The sequence below is a fragment of the Pantherophis guttatus genome, chromosome 8, assembly GCF_059756535.1.
Source record: "Pantherophis guttatus breed Tessera chromosome 8, ASM5975653v1, whole genome shotgun sequence".
Taxonomy (NCBI): Eukaryota; Metazoa; Chordata; class Lepidosauria; order Squamata; family Colubridae; genus Pantherophis; species Pantherophis guttatus.
Window position 1 is genome coordinate 40,215,511 of NC_142070.1, and position 25,797 is coordinate 40,241,307.

At 38.1% G+C, this 25,797-nt stretch overlaps 1 protein-coding gene and 1 long non-coding RNA gene across 2 annotated transcripts in view; both read right to left on the reverse strand.

Annotated features, from left to right (window-relative positions):
• SGCZ (sarcoglycan zeta) overlaps window positions 1-25,797 on the reverse strand; it is a 579,653-nt gene that overhangs the window by 76,415 nt on the left and 477,441 nt on the right. The window lies entirely within an intron of this gene.
• LOC117680191 (uncharacterized) lies at window positions 2,730-7,193 on the reverse strand. The gene is made up of 2 exons (XR_004595565.3): window positions 6,975-7,193; window positions 2,730-2,966 (listed from the first exon to the last, which is right to left on the reverse strand). It is a non-coding gene; the product is annotated as an uncharacterized LOC117680191 (long non-coding RNA).

Genomic DNA, 25,797 nt, shown 5'->3' on the forward strand with positions numbered 1-25,797 from the left:
CAAGAATAGTAATTAATATGAGGAGAAAATACTTCAAATAAATAAAATGTAGTAGTCCTAGCTTGTATCTGAAGTAAAAAAAGATTTATAAATTACTTTAGTTTTAAAGAACAAATTAGAAATTCTGGCTTCTAGTCCTGCCTTTCTTTTTTTAAAAAATGGAACCACCCTATACATATTTATTTAAACATTAAACTACTATGCTTAATTAGGCTTAATTCTTGATAAGAAATTAAGAGAATAAGGACTGTCGATATATTTTTGTGTTCCTTTTACATCTACAAAATCTTGTATTCTATGTTACCTGTTTTATAGTTATTTGAAGCTTGGGAAGGGAAGTTAAGGACATGTAATAGTCGATCAATGCAGGGAAAGTTGAATCCATCAAATAAATATATCGAAAGCAAAAATCCTCCTGTGCAAATGGTAGTTAAAACTAAGTAAAAACTAAGAGTTTTTAACTCTTTGAACTTCTTGTCTACCAGAACAATAAGATGTTTTATAAACATCTTTGGAGGTAGTAAATGAGTGATTAAGGACCTCATGTGGTTCTGTAGATTCAGATTTGTCTGAGACTAGGGGAGGGTGGAGGTTTATTATTTATTTATTTATTTGTCAAGAACATATTAGTAATTTATATAATTATAAGCATGAATTGAATACATAAAAAAGATACAAGTAGAGGAAACATTGGGACAGGGAGGGTAAGCACACTGGTGCTCTTATGCATGCCCTTACAGACCTCTTAGGAATGGGCTGATGTCAATAGTAGACAGTCTTAGGTTAAAATTTTGGGGGTTTTGGGATGAAACCACAGAGTCAGGTAGTGTATTCCAGGCATTGACTACTCTGTTGTTGAAGTTATATTTTTTGCAATTGAGTTTTGAGCGGTTCACTTTAAGTTTGTATCTATTGTGTGCTCATGTATTGCTGTGGTTGAAACTGAAGTAGTCATTGACAGGTAGGACATCGTAACAGATAATTTTATGAGCTACGCTTAGGTCATACCTAAGATGGCATAATTCTAAGTTTTCTAGGCCCAGAATTTCAAGTCTGGTGGCATAAGGTATTTTGTTGCGAGCAGAGGAGTGGAGGACTCTTCTTGTGAAATATTTCTGGACACGTTCGATTGTATTAATGTCCGATATGCAATGTGGGTTCCAGATAGATGAGCTGTATTCGAGAATTGGCTAGCAAATGTTTTGTATGCTCTGGTTAGTGGTGTGATTTTACTGGAAAAGCAGCTACACAAGATTAGGTTTACAACCCTTAATGCCTTTTTGGTGATGTTGAGTTTTGGCACTTAGATCATTTGATATGAGTATTCCAAGGTCCTTGACAGAGTGAGGGTCATCTACAAGGTTGTGTCCACTCAGCTTGTATTTTGTGTTCTGGTTCTTTTTGCCAATGTGTAAGACAGAGCATTTGTTGGTTGAGATTTGGAGTTGCCAATTGTTTGACCATTCTGACACAAAGTCAAGGTCTTTTTGAAGGGTAGCAGCATTGTCGGTGGTGTTAAATATTTTTACATCATCGGTGAATAGAACACAGTTGCTTATAATATGATTGCAAAGGTTGTTTATGTATAGTATGAAGAATGTTGGTCCTAGAACACTGCCCTGGGGGACACTGCTATTTACAGGAGCAGGATTTGATAGGGCCCTCCCTATTTTGACCACTTCTTGTCTGTTTGACAGGAATGTAGCTATCCAATTATGTAGGGGTCCGGAAATGCCATAGGATTTTAGTTTTAGAAGTAGTTTGTCATGTACCACTGAATCAAAGCCAGACTTCTGGCTTTACAGAAGTCTATGCAAATTGCGGCTATTGCTTTGCCCTGATCGAGATTTGTAGTCCATATGTTTTTGCAGTGTAGAAGCTGTAGATTACAGGATAATTTTTTTCTGAAACCAAATTGTTTATTAGAGAGTAGGTTGTTTGTATCTAGGTGGAGGGTAATGGATTGGTTAATGATTGATTCCATGATTTTGCAGGTGATGCAGCATAAAGAGATTGATCTGTAATTTTCAATTAGACTGGGGTCTCCTTTTTTGAAGATAGGGATGACCATGGCTAGTGACCATAGATTGGGCAGGGAGCTGGTCCTGAAGGATTTTTCAAAGATTATGCTTAGGAGTTCTGCTATAGCAGTGGAAAACTTTTTAAAGAAATATGCACATAATTCATCAGGTCCGATGGATAGAGATGGTTTTAGTCTGCATAGTGCCTTTTCAATGTTATCTTCTGTGAAATCTATTTGTGTTAGATCGTTGTAGTTATTAGTGGTACGACTAAGGAATGTTGGGCATGAGCCATTTCTGTTTACAAAGACTGAGCCGAAGAATGTATTAAAGAGGTTTGCTTTAACTGCTTCATCATTGCATTCTTTACCATTAGGTCCTTTGAGATATGGGATGGATTTCAAGTCTTTAAGTTTGTTGTTTACAAAATTATAGAAGGCATGGTTGGATTTCGTGTGCAGAGTGTTTTCTTCTTGTTTGATATGGTAATTAGTGCATTCAGTCTTTATTTGGTGGAATATATTTTTGTAGAAGCTTTTAAAATTAGCTACATAGCCAGTTTTATTTTTTTACCAGAGGCATTTTTTTTTGGATTGGAGCTTTCTTATGAGATCATAGTTGGCTTTTTTGAAGTTGTAGCTGGGTGTCCCATTATTTTGGTGATTTTTGTAAGGGTGTATATTGAGACAAAAGTCAATCATGCTGTGGTCACTGTTGGAAAAAGGATTCTTTTATTTGTAGTCCATAAATTGAGTTTAAGCTGTTGCAGAAGATGTGGTCAAGGCAGTTGTCAGGCTTTCATTCTCCAGTCAGAGAATGGATTTGTTGGCTTGGAAGATCCTAAGTACGGTATAATGAGTTCCTTTCTTTGAAAATGTAGTCTAACTTCATCCTCTGTAATGAAATGTGTGGAGGAACGTGGGGAATGAGGGGAAGAGATGCCACCTAGGAAACAATCAGATAAGAGGTGAAAGCCCCCAATGTCTTAATGATCAGAGAAAGGAACTTAGGAAGGACCCATCCTAATTGTTCAGATGGTTAAAAGTGGTAGCGGGAAGTTTGTACTTTGAGACTTGCAATTGAGATTGATGTCAGCTCTTCCAGGTAAACCAGACAGAAAACACCACTAGATGAGCTAAATCTACTTTACTGTAAGGCTACATTAACAGAATCTGGCAAGTTTGGGAGTACAACTTTTAACCATTTGATCCATTAGGGTATGTGCTTCCTAAGTTTCTTTCTTTAACCATTAAGCCATTAGGGATTCCTGCCTCTTCTGTCTGATTGTTTCTGAGGCAGCACCTCTTCCCCTCATTCTCCAAGGTCATCCATACATTCCATTATATCCTCTGAAAAATCTAATAACTAACAATTATTAACCATTGCTCATTTTATACATGTGTGCATTGTATCCGATACATATTTCATAGCTTGATAGCTCAGAAGCATTAACCCAAAGATTTTGACTTTGGCTTCACCTAATACTGTAATTAAAAATTGACCTCCATGGTAGAGAATTGACCTCCATTGTAGAGAGCTAGCATTTGAGAAGATGTAATGTATTACTTGCTATTATTTTCCAAGAATGCATACCCCACTTGAAAAACTGGGAGTTTATGAAACAAAACAACACTGAAAATTCTTATAACAATAATAACAATTTAATTTCAGGGTCTTGAAATCATAGATCAAGTATGGTGAACTTCTGTTGAAATAATAAGCTTTCCAAATAATATATTGGAAGCCAAATGCTAAGTGAGGCTTAAGCAAACAATGGACAAGGCCGAACCAATACAATGTCAGCTCAATGTTTACTTCTCTCTTTTGTATTTTAGTTTCTAAAACTTTCTCTCTCCTTTCTTCATAAACAAAGGTAGAAAAAATGAATTTGGCTGAACTGGTTGCAATCAGCACATTAAAATCTGCATGCAGTCCTAGGGCCACAGGTAGAGTCTTATACAGAAGATTCAGTGAAAGCATCATATTCCATTTGTCATTGCAGCATTTAACGCTGAGCATGAGTTAAACTAAATTTTGAGTAGTAGCTCCACATTATTTTGTAAATGTCTGAAGCTCTCCTGATAATACATTTCTAGGCTATTTCATATGTTGTTTCTCTTCATCAGCTTGCATTCAGGCAGGTTTGAAGACCCTGAGATCTGATAAATAGTATGACAAATGTATTATCTATCTGGTTTTAGAAAACTATTTCCAATTCTCAGAGTTTGATTTATTCAATGGATTGCCAATCAGCTTGTTCTCCTGCAGCTTGGCAGATGAAAGGTGATTCTTGGCTTCTCTGTTTCTCCAGCTGCAGAAACATGATTGTTTGGGAACCATCATGTCCAAAGCAATCATTTCGGCTGAGGATATGCACATACCAAGGGACTTCTTGGCAACAAAAGCAGATGCTAGAGATATTTTTCCTAAGTAGTGATTAGTTTGTTGATATACCTTCTGGACTTGTGAAGATCATTAAATGCAGTATTACTGGCCTGGCAAAAGAGGCTGTGTGGTAATAATAGATTTAATGGCTGATCTAACAGAAACATCACCAAAAACTGTTTTGTTGCTCATAAGATTACTAGGAAAGCCTCTGTTTATAGCACCAATAGCATATGTGTATTTGAATTAGAATGATTCTCAGTAACACTGATGCAGTCTCAAAAGTTAAATTCATTTGTATTGTCTTTCCATTTTAGAAAACATTAATCTGATAATGTACTGCAATTCTAAGGCTCTGGAGTTCGTTTTAAGACAATAGGTTTCTGGGCTGTCACTTAGATTCAAATCTTGCCTTTGGATCTTTTATCTAGGAATAGTTGAATTGCTTTTAAAAGTTTCCTACTCTCCTAGGTGTTCACACTTTTATTGTCATTCCTTTGCTTAGAATCATATGGCTGGAAGGGACCTTGGAGGTCTTCTACTCCAACTCCCTACCTAAGACAGGAGGCCTTATACAATCCCAGACAAATGGTTGCCCAATCTTTTCTTGAAAACTTCCAACAATGGGGCACCCACAACTCTAGGAGGCAACCTGTTCTATTAGTTAATTGTTGAACTAGTGGACTAAGGGTGGCATGATACCAGCATTCCAATATCTCAGGGGCTCCCACAAAGAAGAGGGAGTCAACCTACTGTATTCTCCAAAGCACCTGAAGGCAGAACAAGAAGCAATGGATGGAAACTAATCAAGGAAAGAAGCAACCTAGAATTGAGGAGAAATTTCCTGACAGTCAGAACAATTAATCAGTGGAACAACTTGCCTCCAGAAATTGTGAATACTCCAACACTGGAAGTTTTAAGAAGATATTGGACAACCATTTGTCTCAAGTGGTGTAGGGTTTCCTGCCCAAGCAGGGTGTTGAACTAGAAGACCCTGAATGTCTCTTCCAACTCTGTTATTCTGTTCTGTTATTCTGCACATTCCACTTAATCAAAAGGGAAATATTGCATACCAAAACATTAGGGGGGGGGGATAGAGGGAGAGAGAGAGGGAGGTAGAATACTTTAAAGGATTTTAAAATAGTAATGATTTTCAGGCAACATTTTCTTTTGGAAAAAAACAAGTGGAAGGGGAAAAGAACGGGAGAAGCAAGCATTACCAAAACAGAAAGATTCTTCTGTATATTAATAATATCTGGCTGATTGTGCAAACAACCAGAATATATTAAAATTGTATGCCATCCAACTCCCAGCAACTCTGGGAGTTTCACTTAATCCCATATAACCAGTAAATACTGGTGTGATCCAGTGGTCGAAAGGGTTGACTAGGATTGGAAAACCAGGATTCCCTGATGTTTTAGAAATCTAGAATTCAGAGTCAACATCTGAATTCATACAGCACCCTTATTCTACTGCAGTGTTCACTGTGCATTTCTGCAGTACATCCAATTATAAGGAAGTTAATCTTCTAAGTAAGTCCCCAACCCACTCATGGTCCATCTCTCCCTATCTTTCTCCACTCCACTCCCCTCCCACTCCATTCCTTCACTCTCCAACTTCTCTTCTCCCTTCCCACCTTTCCAATTTCTGTTTCTGTCACTCTTCCCCTCCCCTCCCTGTCTCCTTCACTTCCCTCTCCCCTCCCCTCCCCTTTCTCTCTTTCCCCTCCTCTTTTCTTCCTTCAGTCCCCCTCCCATCTCCCCCTTTCCTCCCCCTTTCCTCCCCCTTCTCCCCGACTCCCAAGATTCCTCCCCTTCTTTATCCCCCTCTCTTACCTTCTCTCCAGTTCCCACTCCCTCACTCTCCCCATCCCCATCCCCATCCCCCTACCCCTTCTCCCTTCCCATGTCCCCCTCCCCAACTCCTTTACTCTCTCCTTTCCCCTCCTCCTCCTCCCCTTTCCCTCCCTCCCTTTCTTCCATTTCTTCCCTATCTCCCTCCACCTCCTTTCCTCTCCCTTTCCCATTCTTCCTGTCCCTTTCCACCCTCTCCCTCTCTCTCTGATCTCTACTGCCCTTCCCCTACCTCTTCCCCTTTCTCCCTCTTTGTTCCCCCTTCCCCTCTCCCCTCCCTCTTCCCCTCCCCCCTCTTCTTCCCATCTCCATTCCCCTGCCCTTTCCCATCCCTCTGCCACTTGTTCTCTCTCCCCTTTCCCTCCCTGACCCCTTCCCCTTTCCCCTCCCTCCACCCTCCCTTCCTCTCCTTCTCCTCCCTCTAACCCCCTCATAATCTATCTCTTCCTCTTTCTCCCTTTCTCCCTCACTTTTCCCTTTCCCACCTCCCGCCCTCTCCACCTCCCTTTTCTTTCCTCTTTTCCTTCTATTCCTAATCTTTCCTCTGTCTTTTGTTCCCCTTTTTTCTTCCCCTTCCCTCCCTCCTCTGTTCCATCCCTTTGCCTCTCTCCATTTCCCTGACTCTCCTTCTTATCCTGATCTTCAACCTCACCCTCATCCTAACTTTCATCCTCACCCTAATTCTAATCCCAACCAAACTCTCATTCTCACTTACCCCTCTGATAACTGGTTACAAAAAAAAAAAAAAAAAAAAGGGAAGGTTTCCCAGAGTCCAGGAGCCCTTCTGAAGACCAGCCTGCCTCTTGGGAGGCATCTTCACTCTGATAACTGATAACTGACAGTAACTGACACTTTAGCCTGCAGGCTAAACTGAAGTCATAAAGCCATCAGAGTTTCCAAGGAGATGACCATCTTCCTTTATCCTCCTATCAAAGGCCACCTGCTCCACCTTTTCTACATACACCAATGCCAGGCAAATGTCTCTAAGAAGCTACCAAATTAATCACTAAGGATGCCTGTTCCTCATATTTTCATCTGAAGGCATAGCTCTTTGGGGTAGACTGTGTCATCCTATAGAAGCTCTGCTGGGCTAGTTTCCTGAGCTGGACTCATTGGGGAAGCTGTTGGTCTACTTCTCAACTGATTCCCTTTCTGTTGCCACGTTGATTTTTTGTTTTGTCCCAGGAACTTTTGTCTTGGGTCAGTTCCCATTTTAGATTTAAGATTTAGCTTGGGAAAACTCAGTTTGGTATTGGAAAACATAGTTTGGCTGGCAGAAGAAATGGAATGCAATCTTTGATCTTAAGAGATTGGGAAAGGAGATTCCTGCCTTATGACATACCCAAATATTGTGAACATGGGGAATATTGTTAGATATAAAGACATTTTGACAGATCGGGGACGACTGAAACAAAAACAAGAACTAGAGAGTCAAGGGTTTGAGATAGATTGGTATACAAGACTGCAAATACAGTCAAGATATGAAGCAGATCGTAGACAATATGGCTTTAATGGGGAAATCAGAACTGGATGAAATATTGACAGGAACAGATGAGAAAATGATTAAGAAATTATATAATTATTTATTGTGTATTAGACTAGAGGACGAAGAAGTAAAAGAAACAATGATAGCATGGGCAAAGAATTTTGGATACACCATAGAATTGGAGAAATGGCAACAACTTTGGGAAAGAAACTATAAATTAACAATGGCAACAGCCTATAAAGAAAACTTGTATAAGATGTTTTATAGATGGCATATACCACCAGAAAGATTAGCTAAGATGTTTAAAGATAAACCAGCTAAGTGTTGGAAATGTCACCAGTTGCCAGGATCCTACTATCATATGTGGTGGTTGTGTAAAGAAGTAAAACAATACTGGGTGAAAATACAACATGGTTAGAGGGAATGTTGCAGCAACATACAGAGTTAAAACCAGAGATATTCTTATTGGGAATTTTACCAGAGAATTATAGTAAGGAAGATACATATTTGATTATTCATATAATAACAGCGGCTAGAATTGTATTTGCACAAAACTGGAAAGCAGATAAAATCCCATTGGAAGGAGAAATTATAAAGAAAATTTTAGAATGTGCAGAAATGAATAGATTAACATTAAGAATAAAAAATAAAGAGGAGTCGACGTATTTCAAGACATGAGATAAATTTTATGATTGGTTAGAAAGGAAATATGAATAAGGATATAGAGATAAAATAGATAGAGAATAGATGGGAGAAAACAATTAGAAAAATAGATACCAAGATGATGTCAAGTAAAAGGAGAAAGGGGAAGGGGGGATAAAAGGAAAAGAAAGTGAGATATTATAAAAATGTATGCAAATAATGAAACAAAAATAAATAATAATTGAAAAAGAAATTGAAATGAGAATAAAGATAATTAGAAAATCGGGGCTGCTCGAATATCACTTTAGATTGAACTGAAAAGGGGAACAACAGGAGAGAGTGGAAGAAGTAGAGAGAGAGGAAGGGAGAAGAGAGGAGAGGAGAGGAGAGGAGAGGAGAGGAGAAAAAAGAAAGGGAAAAGGAGACAAAGAAAAGGGAGGAGAAAGAGGAGCAGAGGAGAAGGTTAGAAGGGGGAAGAAGAGAGGAGTGGGGGAAGAGAAAGGGAAGTATGAAAGAGAAGGAGAGGAAGAACAAAGGAAGTAGGAGGAAAAACAGGAAGGAAGAGAAGGGGAGGAGAAGAAGAAAGGTTGGAGTAAAACTAAAGGGTAAAAGAGCAGCCCCGAAAAAGTAAAAATTAAAAATGAAAGTTAAAAGAAAAGATGAATGAAAAATGATGGAAATGACTGTACATGTAAATGTGTTTATGAGAAATAAAAATAAAACACTTTTTTGAAAAAAAAAAAAGACATTGGGAAAGGAGATTCCTGCCTTGTTTTTCTCTAATATTTAGACTTTGGTTTGCAGAACAAAAAAGAGGGTCCCCCCCCCCATCAGATATAAAAAACTACAGACCAATTTCCCTTCTGAATTCAGATTATAAAATTTTTACTACAATTTTGGCAAATAGATTAAAAGGGTTTTTGAATGAATTCATACATATGGACCAAAATGGATTCCTACCATCACGACAATTACGGGATAAAATGAGATTTATGTTAAATACACTGGAATACTATGAAGAACACCCAGGCAAACAGGTTCCATTAGTTTTTATAGATGCCATGAAGGCATTTGATAGAGTTAATTGGGATTTTATAATAGTGCATTTGGAATATATGGGCTTTGGGCAGAGGTTTATAAATGCGATTAAAGCCATCTATTCTAGACAAATGGCCAGATTATTGATAAATGGGGACTTGATGGAAGAATTTCCTATTGGTAAAGGCACAAGACAGGGATGTCCCCTATCTCCCTTACTTTTTATTTTATCATTAGAAACTCTATTACGTAAAATAAGGAATGAAGAAAAAATTAAAGGCCTTAGAATTGGACAACAGGTATATAAAACCCAGGCCTTTGCTGATGATATGGTTTTTATTTTGGAAAAGCCCATAGAATCCTGTTTATATTTATTAGAGACAATTGAAGAATTTGGGGCGGTAGCAGGGTTATTAATTAATAAAAAAAAAAGAGGGTTCCTTCTAATGAAAATAAGGACAGGAATAATATGCCAGCTTTGTTCCAATATTTGAGGGACTGCCACAAAGAAGAGGGGGACAACCTATTCTCCAAAGCACTAGAAGGCAGGACAAGAAGCAATGGATGGAAACTAATCAAGGAGAGAAGCAACCTAGAACTAAGGAGAACTTTCCTGACAGTCAGAACAATTAATCAGTGGAACAACTTGCCTCCAGAAATTGTGAATACCCCAACACTGGAAATTTTTAAGAAGAGATTAGGGGTCCTTGGTACTCTCTGAGCTTGCATGTTTTTTTGCAGATGTTTCATTACCCAAACTAGGTAACATTATCAGTACTAATAAGGAGGGAAGTTTGCTGTCAATTTATATTCTAGTGGATTGCCTGTCTGTGTTGGTGGAGGTGGTCTTAGAGATCCTTTGGTTGGGCTGTTTGCTGTTGGCTTCTTTGGCAGTTTCTTAACTGGAGTATTGTTTATTTGATTGTTGGTCTGATGTTAACCTTGGAGTTAATCTATACTGATCTGGGTAGTGATTGCTAGTGGAAAGGTGCTTGGGTCTTTTTGTTCATTTTTGGGCTGGGTGATAGTCTCTTTTGCATATAGATGTTGTTAATGTCTATGGGTCTTTAATGGTTGATTTGTCAGCGTTCCAGGCATCTTGAAATTCCCTGGCATTTTTGGACTTGGCTTGGTCTGGAAGAGATTGGACAACCATTTGACTGAAATGGTACAGGATTTCCTGCCAGAGCAGGAAGGTAGACTAAGAAGACCTCCAAGATCCCTTCCAACTCTATTATTCTGTTCTCGCTATCAGGAAGTTTCTCCTTGGATGTCTCTTTCATGAGTTTCCACCTGTTCCTTCTTGTTCAACCCTCAGGAGCTTTGGAAAATAAGTCAACCCTCACCCTCACAATTGTCACTGATCACAATTCAAATGATTGGCAACCACCAGGCATTTACAAACATTGCAGAGTCCCAGAGTTCACCATTAACATGATCATCATTAAATGATCATAATTAACAACCTTTGTAGGGAACTTCCAACAAGAAAAGTCAAAGGGGGAAATCAAATTTGCTTAACAACTATGGGGGAAAAAGATCTTAAAGATGGGCATGACTCATTTAATGACCACATCACTTAGCAGTGAAAATTCCAGTCCCAGTTATGGTTATAAGTCAAGAACTACCTGTAGACATAATAATAGCATTCATTGAAAGAGCCAATTTATTAACACTACCTGAAAACCAACAGTTAGAAAATTGTCTACAATTGCTGAAAAATCCAAGCCCAAAATGGCAATACATTTAAACAATATATCAATTGTTAAATATAGTAGCAGAGTTGCTATTTTCATATTGGTGTCATTTGTATAACCATGGAGGAAGATAGAACATTCTATGTCCTCTACCTGAATGTTATACAATGAATAGAATGTACAAAAGAAGTGTCAACACAAATTTGTAAACTCCTAGTTATCTGTGCAACAATTTTTCAATCATGGAGATAGAAATGCACTATATTTGTCTTTTTCATGCATCCTTCTACACACAGAGAAGTTTTGGGATGGAGTTAACAGAGTGATATCAAAAGTTGGTCAAGACAATATTATAAATATAAAACAGATAAAAACAAACAAAGAAATCCCTACCCTAATATTTTCCTAACTTTTGAAAGTACACTTCAGTGCCATTTAGAAGCTTTCTTGCATTCATGTAGTCATTAAAATGTTAAGATACTTACAGGAAATAACTGTAAATTTAAGTATTATTCTATAAAAGAACAGATGTTTATAATGTGATTCTTTTCCAAGCTCAGATAAAATTCAGTATAGATAATCCTCATTTAGCAACTGACTCAGATAGTGATGTTTGCAAATACAACAGTAATAAATGATAATAAAATTAATTTTTTGACCAATGCATACATTTTCAATAACACAAGTCTTTAATAACACAATTGTGTGACACTGACTAAGGCCTGATCAGTTTCATGCAGCAGCTGTGGCTGACCCAGCATTCTAATAAATTAATTAAGGTCACAGATATGTGTTTCTTAAATTGAAGCTAGTACTTTTTAGGGAAGTTCTGTGCTGTGGAGAAAAGCAGCCCAGGAAGAGAGAGCTTGTTAAGCAATCTCTTGAGGAGGTGGGGAAAAAAATGGGTCAGGCATAGGACCCATTTTATCTGACTTTTATCTGAATGAAACAGCAGCAACCAGCTGTCTGCCTGTCTGCCTGTCTGCCTGTCTGCCTGTCTGTCTGTCTGTCTCTTTGTAACCAATTGCAGTTACAAAATGAGGACTCCCTGGACTTTCTACTATGATGACTTTGTTTTTTTAAAAAAGGCCTTTACCAACAAATATCTCCATTTTGAGATGTATCTAGGTGAAAAGAATTGCCTGAATCCCTTAAAATGATCTATTGAGTCCTTTACTCTCAGTGATACTTGGGTTCTCTGATCCCAGATACGTAACTTATTGTGGAATATGGGATTTTGAATGTGGACAACTATCTGCACAAACCCTTATGTATATAAGATTCAATGGAAGCTGAAACTCTGTACATATAAAACTATTGCACAGAGATTTATCAACATATCTTGATCAGATGTTTAGGATCAACTCATATGCATTGTATAGAAGAGAGAGGGAAGTTTGGGGAGTGATATTGTGTTGGACAGAATCAGGGCTATACAGACTTGATGGGTACTCTTTTGATATATTATCCTTTTTTTCTCTTTAATATAGGATGTGACTAGAGGGTTACAATAATTATTTAGGATATGGGAGGTGGGGATGGCATAGCGGTGATACAATACATCTCCACGGGGCTCCGCGGAATCACACCAAATTCGACCTGCCGGGTGGTTTCGAGGGACCCAAATCACCCTGGGTGATGAAGACAGAGAGGACACTCCATTGATCACAAGGAGAGTGCAAACTCCTTGTTTGATTTGAAGGAAGCTCTCAATCCAGCTGGAAGAAAAGGACAGTCATTGCATGCCTGGCCAAAGCTGTGACAGCCAACCAATGAAGCAAGCATAAAAAATGGATGAACAGTGTGATTGATCTGGGTGAGATTTTTCCAACTTCTGTTGAGGAACCTACCCACTTAAAGCTAGCATGGTGAAAGTGGGACTCAAAGAGGAGGAGGTGGAATTGTTTGTTTTCCACCCGCCCCCACCCCCAGAAGAATAGCTGTGAGTAAGTCTGAGAACTATCTATAGAACTGGAAACAGGGAAAAGAGAACCTTTCAGAAAAGAGAAAGAAATCTAAAGCTAGGAAAGTCAGATTGGGGGTTTTAAACAACAATAGTGACTAAATTGAAAATTATTTTGGAATATGACTTTTGGGATGTTTAAAAAGTTTTGGACTGGAGAATACAATACAAATTAGTGAGAGAGGAAAAGGAGAAAAATAGAGCAACAGCGATATCTACAGGTGGAGGAAAAAACAGTGAGAAGTGAAAGTGAGTGGAAGTGTGACCTTGAATGTTGGCTGAAGATTACTGGTAGCTGGTTTTGCTACAAATAGCAACTGCACTGGCAAATTGTTTGTACAAGAAAGCAGAGACAGAGAGTAAAACCTTGTAACTAGTTAAACAGTGTAGCTCTTTGAACTTATATGGAAATTAAACAGACAAAGTAAACAGAAGCTCAGAAAAAGCAGGAAACTACTTCTTTTTTCTTTTTTGCTGAACTCTCCTTTTGGTAATCTATGACCCTTTGTGGTTGAACTCTGGGGCTTGGTGGGCCTATGTGGATTACAAATTTACCAAGAGAAGAAGAACTTGGGAACTTGGGAACTAACAAACTATCTTTTTTGGAGTACAACAACAGAAAGTGTGAAATTACTGGGAGGCTGAGAATAAGAGGAGGAGAAAAAGAAAAAAGATTTTGTGGTGGTTTGACTTGTGAAAATATTTCTTAAAAGTGGGAAGTTGGCTGGGGTCTATGGAAACATTGGCATAAAATTTGAGTTATTATTGATTATTGCTTTTAAATCCCTTAAACTCTCTAAGACTATTCAAAATGACAAGCAATTGAAATCTAAGTAAATTGGGGGGAAATGCATCTGCATCATCATCATCAACAGCAGCAGCAGCAGCAGCAGCAGCAGCAGCAGCAGCATCTAGTCCAGCAAGTCAAAGATCATTGGATACCAGAGGTGGGCTTCAGCCAGTTTGGACCAGTTTGGGCAAACCAGTTGTTAAATTTTTGTGTAGTTCAGAGAACCGGCAAATCGCACCACTGGCTGGCCCCTCCCCTCCCCACCCAGTCACTCCTTATCTCACCCCACCCACCTTGGCTGATGCCTAGAGTCATGCCCATGGCACACCTGCTGCTGTTTCCCTCACTCGCTCGCTTGCCTCAACCATGCGGTCCCTGTGCATAGCCTACCTTTCTGCCTCAGGTATCTGCCTTTCCTGATCTCTGGAGGTTCCCCCCCAGGGCTTCCTACCTTTCTCCTCCATTTCTGCTGCCTGTGCCTTTCCCAATTTCCAGAGGTTTCTCCCCCAGAGGGCCCTATCTTTCTCCTCCATTTCTGCCGCCTGTGCCTTCCCTGATCGATCTCTGATCTCTGTCTCCCTCTAGGACCAGCCTTGAAAAAGCCTGCCCTCACAATTATTATTGCATGCCTTAACAAGCCTGCTGATGGCCTCAGTGTGCCTTTCCTCTCTGAGGATCTAATTCTTAAAAATTTTGGGAGGTTGCGTGCATGGGATACTTGGGGAATTGGAGCTTGGAGCGAGAGGGGAGTGCGGGCTGACTGGGTGGGGAAGTACTGGACTTCCAGCACTTTGTGGGGAACACAGGCTTGGAGCAGCAGCAATGGTTCGTTTGGAGCCTGTTAAGGAGGAATGCTCTGTCCCAGCCATGTGTTTTCCAGCCCTGGTTGCTTGGAGTGAAATGCATGCAATATGCTGCCACTAAGCTCCAGGGTTCCTTGCATGAGCACTGGAAGACAATTGGTCCGATGGTCAGCTGCCACCAGAGCTGGGCTTGGAGGAGCAGCAGATGGACTTTGGGGTGCACAATCTACCCCTCAAGCTCCCAATGCCAAACCAGCAAGCTGGAAAAGAGATTTGCCATCGTGCTGGTGAGTACGGACCGAGTGGGCTTTTTGCTTCCCCCCACCGCCCCATTGTGATCCAGCGCAGAACAGACAGCCAAAAGGAGGCAGAAAATGGGGCATTTTCATCAGCCCTTCTCTTTTTTCCCCCCTAGCCTCCTTTTGCCAGCATGTACTCGGCAGGCAGTTGCAATCTTTAGATAAACTATTTTCAGACAAAGGGGGGGGGGGAAAGGGCTCAGAATGGTATGTAGGAAATCACCCTGTCTCTGCAGCATTGGCCAACCTGCACCACCCCACCATGCCATGAATGATGTTGAGTTGGCCATGCCCACTCAGTCACATGCCCACCCACCCATGCCCACCCAGCCAGTCATTAGAGGAGAGAACTGGTTGTTAAAAAGTTTGAATCCCACCACTGTTGGATACCATGTTGCAACAGGAAAGAATGAACACAATGCAGGCAGAACTGAAATTAATGCTCCAACTACTTCAAGAAGCCACAACAAAAAACTTTGGAGACATGAAGGAAAGAATGGAAAAGATGGATGACAAAATGGAGAATATTCAACAAATAATAACTAAAAAGGAATAACAGATTCAGAAAATAGAAGAGAAATCAGAACAAACAGAGAAAAATGTGGAAGAGATGGATAGACTTACACAGGCAGATAAGAATCTTGAGAGAACAGTAATTATATTGGAGATGGATAAAGCTGAATACTTCTTGAGATTTCAGAAAATTGAAGAAGAAAAAGGCGAAAATCTTGCAGAGATAATGGCTGTTGGCGGAAGCCTTGAAGGTAGACAAGCAGGAGATGCTTACTGAGATAGCTGAAATATTTAGAATATACACAAGATATGCATCAAGGAATAAACTTCCCAGAGAGGTACATGTGAGATTTACTAAGAAGGCAATAAGAGCAGAGATACTTCAAAGAGCAAGAGATGACCCACTGAATACAAAGGGAGAGAAATAGTAGTCTTGAAACAGATCCCTAGAAGAGTAAGAGACACAAGAAAACAATACCATTTTTTTGACAACCAAACATAGAATAAATTTTAGATGGTTGATACCTGAGGGAATATTGGTGACATAGTTGGAACAAAGACATAGATTGGATGCAATAGAAAAAGCAGAACAATTTTATGATGAGCAGTTTGGGTCATATGTGGAAAAAAAAGAAGAGAGGAAATGACAAAAAACAAGAGGAAGCATCAGGAGGGGGAGATGCACAACAAAAAAAAAGATGAAATAGAATGAGAGGAAAGAGCAGAACGAGAAGGTGCAAGGATAAAAGAATAGAGAGAAATAAGAACAACTAGATCGATAAGAGCTATCTACAAGTAAAACTATGGAAGAAAAAATAAAATTGCTGTCAATTAATATAAACGGATTGAATTCTCCTATGAAAAGGAAAAGGACTTTTAATAAATTAGGAAAACTAAAGTTAGATTTAAGTTGTCTTCCAGAGGTCCACATCAAAAAACAACATAATAAATTATTGGAATATTCTAAAATTGGGAAATTATACACTTCAATAGCACAGCAAAAGAAAAGAGGTATGGACTTATATATCAAAGAAACAATAAATGCTAGACAAATTTTTGCAGATGAGGAGGGGAGAATTTTGATGGTGGAGGTAACAATGAACTGTAAGCAGATACTATTGGTAGCAATATATGCACCAAACAATAAGCAAGAGGATTTTTATGAAAAACTACACAAGAAAATTATAGAATTGGAATATGAAAACATTTGTGTGGTAGGAGACTTTAATGCAATAGTAGATGCAGAACTTGATTACAAAAGCAGTAAAGTAAGCAAAAAAGCCAGAAAAACTCTTCCAAATACCTTTTTTAAAATGGTGGAAGAAATAGGTATTCAAGATGTATGGAGAGAAATACTCTCTCTCCCTCCTCTGTATCTCTCCCTCTCCCTCTCCCTATATTCCCCCCTCTCTCCCCCTCTCTCTGTATGTCTCCTTCTCTGTGTCTCTCTCTATATCTCTCTCCTCCTCTCTATCTCTCCCTCTCTGTGTGTGTGTGTCTCTCTCTCTGTCTCTCTTTCTCTGTATCTCTCTCTCTCTCTCTCTCTCTCTTTCTGTGTGTATGTGTGTGTGTGTGTGTGTGTGTGTGTGTGTGTGTGTATCTCTGTATCTCTCTCTCTCTCTTTGTGTCTCTCTTCTCACTTTCTCAGAAAGCCCAGCGAGCTCTCCTTGGGACTCTTTGCTACTCCTTTTCTTCTTGGCAACTTTTTGAAAATTCAGGTTGGCTGAGGAACAACCATGAGCCCTGGCAAAGGCTTCCTTCCTCCTCCTCCTCCTTCCCTTCCTTCTACTCTCGTGACTTCCTGGCCAGCTGTGGTGGGGCTGGGAGAATGCACAAGAGCAGGAAGATCCTCCTCAAGTGAGCAGCCACTCACCCCGCCCATGCCTTTGCTGCACTTTGGCCAAGCCTGGCCACTCACTTGAGGAGGGTCTCCCCGCTCATGTACATGCTGCTGGCCCCACCACAGCTGGCCTTTACCAACAAATATCTCCATTTTGAGATGCATCTAGGTGAAAAGAATTGCCTGAATTCCTTCTGTGTTCATTACCACCCTATGAAAACACATCCAATAAGAGACCCTTCTCTTATATGAACTTCCAAACTTATTCAGGAAGACTAAAATATAGTTTATTGTTACTGGAAGAAGGAAGACTTGAGTCACTCCAAAAGACAAAAACAAAACAGATAGGATATGGATAGATTTTTCTAGCCCTGTTCTTTATTTTGATTTTAAACAGCTGAAAATGGTCCATCTCCTTCATGTTTTTGGCCCTAATATAGCTTTTCATTGTTTTCCTTTGGTTATGTTCAGCTTCATCTGGTGCTTAGCTAAATGTGGCCAGCAGTTTCCTAAACAATGTAATTAGCAATTAAGTTCCAAAACAGCCAAACTGCTATTTAGAGCAGGTTACATTGCAGGTTAGCTTATACAATTAGGAAAACTGCAGTTAAATAAGATAGGTTTTTGCTAACTTACCAACAGAACTAAACAAGTGATTATAATTGGTGGTTGGGATGCTTGTGCATAGTGCTATGAAGCATCTCAGCTTCTTCAAGCAGGCACAGAATGTCGCTAATGTAGTAGCTAGGAAAAGTTCCCTTAATGGCAGGTATAGGCATTGTTATCCTTATTTTGCATTTTACAAAATTGTGGATCCTACTTTTGTTTGATTGTGAACTGCTCAGCAGAGAATTGTTTATTCAGGATAGCAGGATGGAGGCAAGCATTTACCAGGTGCTTGAACAGGTAAACTGATAGGCAGACAAACCAATAAATCTGTGAGCCAGCTTTATGTAAGGAAGGAAGGAAGGGCAATGAAAACAACACCGTCTATTTGAAGGTGCAATACTTGCACCTCTCTGTCTCTTAATTCAATGTCACCCACATGAAGCAATAGCAACAGATATGTGATAGAGATTAGATAAGCAATATTCTCAGATCAGGTGGCTCAATGGCTAAGATGCTGAGCTTGTCGATCAAAAGGTCAGCAGTTCAGCAGTTCAAATCCCTAGTGCCACGTAATGGGGAGAGCTCCCATTACTTGTCCCAGCTTCTGCCAACCTAGCAGTTCAAAAGCACGTAAAAAATGCAAGTAGAAAAATAGGGATGATGTTTGGTGGGAAAGTAACAGCGTTCCGTGCACCTTTGGCATTTAGTCCTGCCTGCCACATGACCACAGAGATGTCTTAGGACAGCGCTGGCTCTTCGGCTTTGAAACGGAGATGAGCACCGCCCCCTAGAGTCAGGAACAACTAGCAAATATGTGCTAGGAGAACCTTTATCTTTACTTTATTCTCAGATCAATGAAATGAGTGCTGTACCAAATACTTTTTCTGCAGTTGTTTCTGACCACCTGCATCCAATTTGCTAGAAAACTAATAGTTTCATTTTTTTCAAAGAAAAGGAAGAACATAACTGTGAAATTCTCCTAGGTGGAACAAGATTGAACTTACCTTAATAAGGAAGCTACCAAGGGAGATGTATGTGAATGTACTCCTTTGCTATACAACCATCTTTCCAGTATCAGCAGCATCTCTGGCTTCTCGTGCTTCAATTAGATCCCAAAGGAAAACTTCATGGAGGACTCATCCCATAAGGCATTTTCAGATCTCTAAGCAGGAGAAGCCAGCAAATCTGCAGAGCAATGGAGAGATGTGTAACTGGAAAAAAGAAACATATGTAATCTTTGTTACTTAGCGCTAATTTTTTTTTAAAAAAGCTACTCAAGCCAATTTGAAAGCATCCTGAGAAGGTGATTTAAGAAAACAAGATTTTTTTTTTCACAAGAAAGGAAAGCCTTTTTAAAAAATTGAAGACAAGTTGAATAAGCACAAGTATTAAGTGAAATAGTGGTACAAAGAGGAAGATATGGAAATATATTCATAAAAAAAAAAGAAAAGAAACTAAAATGACCTATCCATATTGAAGCAAATAATAATTTTTGTTTCAATCAATACTTTAATGTTTTATCTTATTATCAGATATTTTGAAAGGGTTTATATTAATTCTAACAAATGAACCAAGTAAACATCAATCATTTACTTATTCATTAAATTTATATGCCACTCATCTTGTCCTGAATTAATAGATTATACTATATATCCAAAAGGGGAAAAGAGAAAAGAAAACTGAACACACAAAGAATGGAATGTTACATATGTTGACTGGGATTCATATTTTAGAATTTGACTCCAAAGTAGCACAAAAATCCAACAAGCCCCTTCCAGATATTGTATGTCTGCTAGAATTATGTCTAAGATGATTGACTTGACAATGAATGAAATAATTTGATTTAAAAGTTAGATTGGTACTGATAGCTCACATGTTTTACCTTACTAGAATCAGGGCTGTGAAACTCTCGGCCCATAGGCTGGATGCATCACACGCATGGCCAGCGCTGGCCATGCCCACCCCCACTTTAGTGAAGGGGGAAAAAGTCTCAATAAGTCATGTGACAACGACGTGACAATGTGAGTTTGACACCCCTGCACTAGATGGTCACAGTCATGTTTCAGTGTGTTTGAGTAACAAATAAGGCTGTGTTGAAAACGCAGCTTTTTCTGTGTTCTCTCTTTAAGATTATAATGATTTCTGAATAAAAGGCTGTAGTTAACGGGGCTGGGGAAAAGAAGTTGTATCAATTTACTTGTATTTGAGAAGCAGGGGAGTGTTTTGTACTCAGCGCAAAGCTTGTGAAGCTCCTTTAAGTGGAGCAAGTCATGACAACCATATGAAGATTTCATTTGTATTCCCTCTTTGCATGCCCAGGGCAGCCAATCACTTCAATGTGATATGTTCTTCTCTCAGGTGAATCACCTCTTAATAGCTTTAAAGAGATTTAAGGAGTGGATTTCAGCAGGTGAAATTATCTGGGCTTTTATTTCCTCTTGAAATTGCTGTAGGATCTAAATAATTTAACAGGTATAAAAGCAGTGTGGCTATGAAAATAAAATGCACAATCTACTGATCCTAGGCTCTGAAAAAATGGCTCTTCTTAACTCAAATGTATAAACTGTTCAAATTTGCAAAGCCAAGTCAGTTCAGGATTTTGTCTGTACAGTACAACTAGCAATTCCTTGAAGAAAAATTGAGGTATTCTGCTTGGTATATAGTCAGAATCTTGGCCATTATTGTATCAACCTCAGAGATTCTTGTATACGCTATACAAATCTGGTTACCACCAGCAGAGATCATTATTTAGAAATGTGTAAATAATGACCTAACTAATAACAATGAATTATGTTATTCTTTGTATTTCCGGAGTTCATCTCATATTGATGCAGAATGTAACCTTGGAGTTTTTCAAGAAAGCTGTGATATCAGTTTTTAACAGAAATCAGATGTTCAAGTTACAGCAATTCTACCTCACAGTAATTTTGCAGCTTCTAAAAGCTATGCTTCATTATCTTTCTGTCTCAAACATGTATATTTGTCAATCAGATGCATAAAGACTATCATTCATCCTACATATCAACATAAAAAGAAGGTACATTAAATTCATTGATCCCTGTTAAATAGATTCTGAATATTAGGAATTTTTCAAATGTACATTGATATTTAATAAACATTCAAATATATAGAAACAAATATTACACCACCCCTCAACTAAAATAATTCCATCAATGTACTTGTATTATTAAATACTGAGCAAACCCTTAAGATTAAACAGTATCATTTTTTTTTCAATCCTTCCAGTAACATTGCCATGTCATTGCCTCACCATCATAAATAAATGTCCATTGACTATATAGAAATGAATGTAAGGTCCTCAATAGTGGTGGGTTTCAAATTTTTTTACTACTGGTTCTGTGGGTGTGGCTTGATGGGCATGGCATGGCTTGATGGGCGTGGCTCGATGGGTGTGGCAGGGAAAGGATACTGTAAAATCTCCATTCCCACCCCACTCCAGGGGAAGCATACTGTAAAATCTCCATTCCCTCCCCAATCCAGGGGAAGGTTACTGCAAAATCCCCATTACCTCCTGATCAGCTGGGACTTGGGAGGCAAAGAATAGATGGGGGCAGGGCCAGTCAGAATTTTTACTACCGGTTCTCTGAACTACTCAAAATTTCCACTACCAGTACTCCAGAACTGGTCAGAACCTGCTGAAACACACCTCTGGTCCTCAAACACAAAACAATTTCTTCCCCTGCTATAGAAACAAGAATCTTAGTTTAACAGCATCATTTTCTCTTTCTACACAAGAAGTAGCACATTCCTAAAAGATACAAGCAAAGGCAGAGTTGCTTCTACATGTTAGTAGCAGATAGCCTTATTTTAATTATATAAATAATATATATTAACAATATAAACAAGAAAAGCCACTGGCAGAATGATTCAGGGTCACTAGGAAAATAGAAAGCCCCTCTTTATAATGAATATGAATAGAAGTTCAATAGTTATCTATCTGTGATACTTTAATTTGTACCACTGAACTGAAGAGAAGTAGGTTTGATAGGAAAAATGGCCCCTCACAACTTAATGATTCTGTGATAGAATCACTTAATGTAAGACACTTGCACATCAGCATTCTGTGTTATTTTGAGCAGATGATAGACAATCTCTTATTGAAGTTAGGGTTATAGGGGGTGGGGGTAGCAGTTTTCCAACATTGCTCTGTTTTATTTATGTTGCCTTAAGACAAACCACCAGTATAAAGACTGTGGAAATTAAAAGGAAATTTTGGATGAAAGAATGGATTGCTGAGAAACAAAAGACGTTTACAGTTATAAGATCATGATCTAAAGTTGGATGGCATGTATAATTTTGTCAAAATAATGTTTGATATGGACTCAAAAATAATTTTATTAAACATGCCATATTAAGATATGGAAGGTATAGCTCCAGATTGTGCCTTCATGAATCTCGCTTCTAGAAGTTTATTATTAAAGAGAAATTACAAATTAAGATAAATGGTTGTTGTATTGGGATGTAGTGGAAAACTATCAAGGGGAATTTAATATAAAATCAAGAGAAGAATTAACAGCTGAAGAATATACCTTCAGTGGTTTTCCACTTATAGTTATCTGAAAGATTTAAAATGAATAAAAAGACATGGTATTGAACAACTAGTTAGAATTTATTTTTCATTTATATATCAATATTTTTAACTGCCCATCTGCCTCACAGAGGAAGAATTTGAATTTGAAATGCAATTTAGCAACTACTAAAATGTACAAACATTTGTTGAAATTCAAAACAGGAAGAATAAATTTAAAAATGTACAATAAAGTGGGCTAAGAATTTTGGTTGTAATATACAGATGGATCAATAGAAAAATATTTGGTTAAAATGGTTGAAATTAACATTGCATTATGATCTTAAAGAGGATTTTTATAAAATGATGCATCATTGGTACATAATATATTAGAGAAATTATCTAGAATGTATAAAGGAATTTTAAATGTATGTTGGAAATGTGAACAACATGAAGGGATGTTTTATCACATTTGGTGAACATGTAAAAGAGCTTTTAAAAAAGGGTTCAAATCAGTGGTGGAATTCAAATTTTTTAACAATGGGTTCTGTGGGCATGGCTTGGTGGGCATAGCTTGGTGTGCGTGGCTTGGTGGTCATGTGACTGGGTGGGTGTGGGTGGGTGGTCATGTGACTGGGTGGGCGTGGCCAACTCAACATCACTCATGTCAAGGAGCGCCTCACCAGGCCCCTCCCCTCCCAGCCACTCCTTGTCACGTCTGGCCTTAACATATCTATAGTTCTGTAAAATTATTGTTCACCTTTTTTTGACTGTATTATATGCATCTACAAACTATAGATGTGCTTTCATGGGCCACTGAAAGAAGGAAATGGCTCATATGCTTTGTCCAAGAGTGTGATAGGCAGGTCACAAAACAGGCTTTTGAGGGGATGCCACAAAGAAGGGGGGGCAACCACTGTCCCTCCCAGGCCACACAAAGGACCCCGGACAGCAGTGTAGGGTGGACTTCAACTCCGGAGTTGAAGTCCACCCTTCTCCAAGTTGCTAAGTTGCTACTTCCCACTATGGAGGAATGGTTGATCAAGTTGACAGACTTTGCTGAAATTGATAGATTGACTTATTTGATTGGAGAAAATACATTAACTACATTTATTGGTAATTGAAAGCCTCTTATGGACTTTGAATGAAGAATGAAGGTAGAGAATATAAAATATAGTTATACTTAAAACTGCTGGATAAACAATCAGAAGCCACTTCTTTATATATTTTCCCCCTTCTTTTCTATTTTTCTTTAACTTTTCATCTTTTTTTTATACTTTTTGCTTTTTCTTTGATCTTTCTCTTTTTTTCTCTTTTACTTTACATCAATGTACATTAATATACAAGATTTTGTCTTGCTTAAAAACCTTAATACAAATTATATATGAAAGGAAGTTTCAAAGAAATTTGATTTGATGCTTTGCAACTTCAGAACCAAATGGTTTGAAGGTCTACCACACATCAATACATTGAGAGTAAACTTGGATGTCCTGCCCATTTTAAGAATAATTTTGTGATATTCCTGGTATGTGGTCTGAGTTTAGTTTTTAAAAAAACAACCTTGGAATATCTTTGTATAGATCTTGCAAAAAAAAAAAAAGTATATGAATGTAGTTGCAGCATTCTATGTAGGGATCTGGCAATAAACTCGTTCTGCAAGAAACAGAAATATTATGCTAATGAATAATACTACAGGGTACACACCCAAAAAATTAAACAGCAAGGAGTTTGACATGGATAAAATTATAGCTGTGAATGGTATTCTAAGAGCACAGCTGTTTTAAGCTTTAACTAAATATACTTGTTTGTCCCCCATGCTATGTGATTGTTGCTGCTGAGCTGAGTGCAGATCCCATATGGGGAGACTAAGTTCCTTCTCCATTTCCTTTTGCTGTATTAAGCAGCCATATACAATTTCATATTCTTATCTGCAGCATGGAAAGGAAACAGGACAATTGAGAATTATGTACTAGATACAACAGGGCTCTAAATTGTCAGGAATAGAATAGAATAGAATAGAATAGAATAGAATAGAATAGAATAGAATAAGATTTTTTTATTGGCCAAGTGTGATTGGACTCACAAGGAATTTGTCTTGGTGCATATGCTCTCAGTGTACATAAAAGAAAAGATACGTTTGTCAAGAACCATAAGGTACAACACTTAATGATAGTCATAGGGTACAAATAAGCAATCAGGAAACAATATCAATATAAATTGTAAAGTTACAAGCAACAAAATTACAGTCATACAGTCATAAGTAGAAGGAGATGGGTGGTGGGAACAATGAGAGGTGGGTAAAATGAGGACCCATATTGTTGGGGGCAATATGCTATTTAGTATACTGTCTTTGGTGTAAGCCACCCAGAGTCCTCGGAGAGTGGGCGGTATAGAAATATGAATAATAAATAAATAAATAAATAAATAAATAAATAAATAATAGTAGTGCAGACTTAATAATCTATATTCAGTACTAAAATTAAAGCCTCTGAATGTGTTGAAAGAGGAAAAGATAATTCAAACTTGGTTTCAGTATGTGCAAATATAAGCCAGATGGAGAAAAGATCAGAAAATTGGTATCATACAAGGTGATGAAAATTTGATAAAACAAATTAGGGACCAAAGTCAAATGCATGTAAAAAGGTTGTATAACATATTGATAGAAATAGACTCGGAAACAGAATTAGTTAAAGACTGTATGATAAAATGGGCGCAAAATTTTGAACAACCAGTAATGATGGAAACGTGGGAGAATATATGGGTAAGAAATGTGAGAAATTTACACAAGCACAAAATTTAAGAGAAAATTTTTAGAAATGTTTTATAGATGGCATTTAGACCCTAAAAAATTATCTTGTATGTACCCGAATGTACAACCTAAATGTTGGAGATGTGATTGTGAGGATGCTACTTATTTTCATATATGGTGGACATGTAAAAAGGTTAAAGCATTTTGGATAAAAATTTGGTGGATTTTACAAAATGTTTTTAAAAAGAGGATAAAATTTACACCACAGTTGTTCTTGTTGGGTATAGTTGCAGACTGTACAGTTATAGAGATTAATTTGATTTTGAACTTAATAACCGCAGCAAGACTACTGGTGGCGCAATATTGGAAGAAACAAGACATACCTACTATTCAAGAATGGACATTAAAAGTAACAAACTTAGCAGAGATGGCCAAAATTTCAGCGTATTTGAAGGACCATTCAAATGAAAAATATGTGAGGGAGTAGAGAAGGTGGATAGATTATATTCAAAGCAAATATCGGATTAAAAAATTGCAAATAGGTTATGAATAAATATAAAAATGTTATTATGTAATTAAAT